We start from the raw sequence: 6306 nt of genomic DNA, 5'->3' as shown, positions 1-6306 counted from the left end.
GTTTAGAAGAGGAAGTGATGAGAAGATAAATTTATTTTTCTATTTAAACATAAAAACAGCATTTTAATAACAGCTAAAGGTGACATAGATACTTTATTATGCTATAGTGTTTAAATATATGTCTGAGAAACACATAATATTGACCCTTTAACAAATCAACTGAAAAAAGCATGAAAAGCTTAAATAAGCAGAAAGAGGCTGAAATAGGCATAAATTACCTGAAAAATAACAGAAAGGATAGAAAAAAGCTAAAATTAGCAAAATAAGCTAAACAGTAGCTGAAAATGCAGAAAGAAGCTGAAATTAGGAGAAAGAAGCTGAAATAAGTATAAATTAGCAGATGAATAGCAGAAAGGATAGGAAAGCTAAAATAAGCAAAAAGAAGCTAAACATAAAAAGCTTGAATTAACAGAAATAAACTGAAATAACCAAGAAAATGTAAAAAAATAGCAGAAGACCAGCAGAAAGTAGAATGACAGCAGAGCATAGCTAAAAATAAAAAAGCTAGAGATAGCAGACAGATGGTGATATAAATGTAAACAAAATCACATTAGTTGCATCTGACTTTAAATTCTAATCGTTTTAATGGATTTTGCTCAGTAAATAATTCAGCACACTGCGCTGAGACCAGCTTAACTTTTACATCACAACTTAAATGAACTGAGTTCATATTGACGAGTCTTATCTGGAGGAGGGATAAATGAAGGGAATTTGAAGGGATCTGGATCTTGACAAGCCGTTTCAGTTTGAATGAGTGATGTCATCATGTGTACCGTATGTGATGATGTAATTATGTCATGCATACCATGTGTTTTGTCAAACAAAATCTCCCTCCCCTTTAGCTGCTGTGCTCCACCCCTCTGCCTGTTTTCTGTGAGTAAAGGAGTGATTGTCTCTGCGGTTAAGGAGGAAAGAATAAATATAATTAGGAAGAATAAAACCAGTAATGGCTCCACAACTCGTTTTTTATCGGTTATTGTACAAAGCCGTTCAAAAGGTTTGGATTGTTCACAAACATCACATCTCAAGTAATATCTCTAAAGACACAGCTCTGATTTTAAAGCCACACACAGCCTGTCTGATCACATCATTTGTATTTTAGTGAACCAAACTATTATATTATTGAACATATTATTCAAATATAACAAGATGAGGTCAAAACTCCAAATGTTAAAGTGGACTTTCTGCAGAAAGGTAAAAAAAAAATACTATTGTTTTTGTAGCATTTTCAGTAAAAAGTGATAAAATGGGTGACAGGGATGGTTTGGTTGTAGCTGCAGTCTCATTGTGTTAAACTCATTTAGAAACAAAACAAAACAAAACAACACAATGTGCGTTTTGCATTTTTGCTTTGTTTTCCTAAATAAATCATGTGTTTTTATCATCTAGAGGAGGTTCTGGCTCAGTGTTTTAGATCCTGTAGAGTTAAGCAGTAATGTTAAACACAAAATGAGAGATTCTATTGAAGAAAGTGCATTTCTTTGCTAAATTATTTTTAAAAATTTAATAAATAAATATATCAAACCAGATCTGTGCATTTCGCCAAGTCAGCTTCTGTCTCCGAGCGTCAGGCCTTCTGATCGCGTCATAACTAAAGACACAGAGTCTGCCTTCGTATGCGTTCGCCTCAGCCTCAGCCATGACAGGGACCATCCAGGGTGGAGGGGGCGGGGCATCTGATGGCGTGCAGAGTGGCCGGGGGAGTGGATGTGATGCCTGAAGTGACAGGACAAAAAAAAAAGCTGATATGCTCTGGAAGGCCTTTTTTTAATTTATGACAGCAAAGTCAGCGCAGAGACAACCATCCCTGTGGCGTGTCCTCGGGTGGTGACACACACACACACACACACACGCACGCACGCACGCACGCACACACACACACACACACACACACACAAACTGACAGAAATAAACCAACACACAACAAAGCATAGTGGCACACACAGAGAGAATGTTCACAGAGGCTCCACAGGAGATGCAGCACGCTAACACGCCAATGTAAGTCCTGTCGTTTATTTCCAGTCTTACACTTTATTTGGACATGCGTGTGCAGCTTCATGTGATGATGTCACTCGAATGCAGGCATCTCTCACATGACACGTGTGTTTGTCGTGTTTTTATTTCATCTCTGTTTATTTACTGCTCCCTGAGTCTGGTAAGCTGCAGCACCGAGCGTCTGCATTTATAAAGAAAAACAAATTTTAATACAATCTCTCGTTTATTCACTGTTGGGTGAACTAGGACAGAAACTGCCTGAAGTGAGGAGCGCTTGGCTACAATAAAAAAAGTGTGTCTTTGCGTGACAGGATGCAGCGAGTCCCCTTTGTTTTTAAATGTTAAGACGACCCTGGGAGCACTTCCTGTTTTCTTCCCTGGTTCAGTTTGTCTGATCCGTGCTGGAGGAGCAGGCAGGCTGTCAGCTGTGTGCGAGTCAAAGACAGCCCGGTGTTTATTAGTTGGGCTCTTTGTGTCCATCTCTGCTCAGCATCCTGCTGACTGGGAGTGAATGTGCAGTATTCAATCACATCTCCGGGGCTTCTGCCTTTAAGGCCTGCTGGTTGCCAGATTCTCCTCTCATGAGCTGGTGTGGAGACTAATTTATATAACTTCTGCAGAGTCTGATTATCTAAAGGCAAGAGGATGATCATGTCTGTTTGTGTGTGCATTTTAGTATCTCATGAACTACTGAATGAAATTTTTTAAAACTCTCATTGAATGTACCTCAACTACTGATTAACTTTTGGAGTTATCCCATTCAAGATGTCTGCCTGAGATAAACAATCTTCGAAAATGCAACAATGGTTGTTACGTCATTTATTTAACAGAAGTCTGTAGAGAAGCCTGGACTTCCAGCAGCTTTCATGTCCAGTAGAAATGAGGCCTCTTTGCTCTGCTTCTTGCTTCAAACCCAGGGTCAGCGTGTTTGCATCAGCCCTTATGGCTCATTTCCACACCAATGTCTGGAAACTATACAACCGTGCTTCTATCAGAGCCGGGCCACTCGGTCCGATTTGATTTCAGTAGTGATGTGCAGATCAATACTGAAATATCGATACTACCGATACCAGAACTTAATGTTCTTGAATCAATACTAAAATCAAAATATCGATACTTTGATACTTTAGTTATTTCACATAATGTATATCATTAACAGGAAAATAGTGGAAAATAACTAAACTATTCAAATCTTGTCTAAATCGTATGTGGTTGGAGGGAACTTATTTTTCATCCATTTGAGTAATGCAACAGCACATTGGCATGAGTTCAGTCAGTCAGTCTGTAGATGTATGGCAGGTCATTTTAATATAAAATCTGCTTCGTCTGACTGTCTGTAATTAAATTCTAGATGAGGGGTTCCCAAACTTTTTCACGCCATGGCCCCCCAAACAGCATTAGTTCTGGCCAGGGACATTCTTGCAAACACACAAACAATGCTACAAAATATACACAGTAACAACTTTTAGAATATTTTTCTCACTTTTATTCACTTTTTAAAAAATATTACATTTCTTTAGAAAGAAATTAAAATTGTGCTAAACAAATGTAGGGTTAGGGTTAGAAAGACTTTTAAATTAATAAATATAGTACTTTGTCATGTTTTATTTATAAAGTGGTTATTTGAAAAACACTACTTTTTAAGATTTACCAGAAACATTATGTGTGTTATCACAAAGTATCAGTATCGAATCAGTATCGCCAATACCAGGCAAATTTTACTCTGTTTCAGTATCAGAAAGAAAATTGGCAGTATCGAACATCAATAGATTTCAGCTACCGCTGCTCATTGATTGGCTCACTGACTGGGGGTGGGGATTACATCACACAGATGAGATTAAATTTAGACGAATCGTTTGCGGTGGCTCTAACGTTTTCTTCATGAGTTTTGCTACACAACAACAGTAGCAAGCTACCAAACAGCAAAGCTAGCATTAGCTACCATTAGCTTAAAGTGTTAAATTTATAGAAAGGAACCTACTTACATTAGCCCCTTACCCACTGATTCTCATAAGTTTAGCCTCGACCTAATGTGTCTCCATTTCTGGTCCTAACCGTGCATTTAAGAGTAACTTACGCCAAAATTAACTTTTTTTTAGCTGATAAACTGTCTAGAATGTGTCTAAAATGTTATATAGTACTGTTTCTGTGCTAATTTTGATGTTTTTGTGCGTACTTGTTAAAATCTGTAATATTTGGTCTAAAAACGTGTTTTTGCTGCTCATATGGGTAGAGCAGTGGTACTGCAGGCTAGTTTGCATATTGGTTAACGGCTCTCCACGGTGACGTGTCTTCTCCATGGTTTCGTCACAACGGCTGTGTTCTGGTATAAAAGCCTCTCTCTAAGACACGCCCCTGCAGAAGTCAGAGGACAGCAGACACACACACACACACACACACACACACCAGCAGTATGTCCTGCACAGCGGGAGGGGAGGAGGGGAAAAAAAGGCAGAAAGACAGGGGGCAGCTGCAGCCCTAACGGACCGAACTTCAGTCAAACAAGACCCAACACTTTTACTAGCGCTCTTGTGAGCAGCTGCAGCTGTATCCTTTTATTTTTTTCTGTCAGGCTGTCGCAGAGCGCTCCTCCTCCTCTGTGGTGTGGTGTGAGGCGGACAGCTCAGCCGAGGCTGCTGGAGCTGGAGCTCAAGGTCCTGACCCAGGGAGCCAACATGAGTCAGTCCCAGACTGASCTGACTTGATCAAGTCTCTCTCTGCCTCTGGTGAGGAGAGGGGTGAAAAATCCTCCACCTCAGACCGTTCAGAGATGTAACTATCTGCGTCGCTGTGGTCACTCTCCATGCAGCATCAATTATGCTAATGCTAGCTGTCACGTTCTCTCATCCTGGCCACACCTCCGCTCTCTAAAAAAATTATTTGAAGTTGATAAAGCGTGTCTGTTAGTAAAATATCTTATAAGCAACTGGATCGATTTTCATGAAACTTTCTAGAAATAATCACTGGATGAGCCTCGAGTCGAGCCTCTACGACTGAAAAACATTTGAAGCCAACACAATTCAAGATGGCCGCCGACTGAACCTAAACAACACAGAAACGACTTTAATTTGTTCAATTTCACAGATTTTGAGCTAAAATTTGACTTGATTGTAGCTGAGAATCTTACGCAACACTTTGAGCGCTACACATTACTCAGTGATTTTACTGAAAACTGTCAACCCTGTCGGTCTGTTTTTAATTTTCATTTTAATGTCCTTCGAGCATGACATCATGCAATATTGCACGAGATTGCACATAACATTATTTTATAATGTTTGACCTAAAATAAATACATTTCTCAGCACAAAGTAATAAAACCCTCACATTCTACAAATAAATACTGTATTAGGCCTTTCATTTTTAGTCTGAAAAAGCAACATTTGCTGATTTGGGAGCAGCAAATGTAAAAATAAAAGCATGCAGGGTCATTGATTGGAGAGCTGTTGAGTATTTCCTCAGCGACTCGATGCAGAGAATGTAGGATTCACAAGGTAATAGTTCTGACCCAAGGCCCAGGATGTATCTGAGGAGCTGCTGCTGATGACGTCAGCCGCCGAGCCTTCATCCGTAAGTGAAGAAAACGAGAAGCTGGCAGGTGGAGGAGGAGGAGGAGAGATTAGCCAGAGCTGTGAGGTTATGCTTCTCTGGGCTGATGACTCACCTCACAGCACACAGAGAGAAAAGCACTGCGACAGCACTGAGGTGTGACTCTCTGCGAGCGCCTTTTCATTACTCTTGGTCGTCTTGGTGCAGTGCATTCATGTGAAGAGGACTTTCTCCGTGAACTCCTCTTTGTTAGGCGCCTAAGCAATAAATCACAAGCGTTCCAGCGGCAGTGCTTTCGTGGGGCTCTCGTACAGGTTTGTCTCCACTGGGAGCAGCCGCTGAGTCCCACAATCCAGCTTTGATTTTTTATTTTATTTTTTTCTGCTGTGGGAGGAAAAAAGTGGATGAGCGAGTCTGAGGACACGAGAAAGAAGGGCAGTCCCGTCTGTCCTATATATGCTCTGAAATAAAAGTACTTTTAGTGTGTTATTGGCACACACGTGTGTGTCTGTGTGAGCATACAGCCATGGATTTGTAAGTGTGTGCATGCGTGTGTGTGTGTGTGTGTGAGGTGTACAATAAGAGATGTCAGCAGAGGGTTCTCATGTGAGAAGGGTAATGATGGGGGAGGCTGCTTGGAGCTATTACTGTGAAATGCAGAGTGGGGTGGGAGTGTGTCTGTGTGTGTGTGGGGGAGAGTGTGTGTGTGTGGCAGTGTGTGTGTGTGTGTGTGTGTGTGTGTGTGTGTGTGTGTGTGTGTGTGTG

Source organism: Austrofundulus limnaeus, unplaced genomic scaffold, assembly GCF_001266775.1.
Source record: "Austrofundulus limnaeus strain Quisiro unplaced genomic scaffold, Austrofundulus_limnaeus-1.0 Scaffold296, whole genome shotgun sequence".
Taxonomy (NCBI): Eukaryota; Metazoa; Chordata; class Actinopteri; order Cyprinodontiformes; family Rivulidae; genus Austrofundulus; species Austrofundulus limnaeus.
This window is presented reverse-complemented; position numbering follows the sequence as displayed.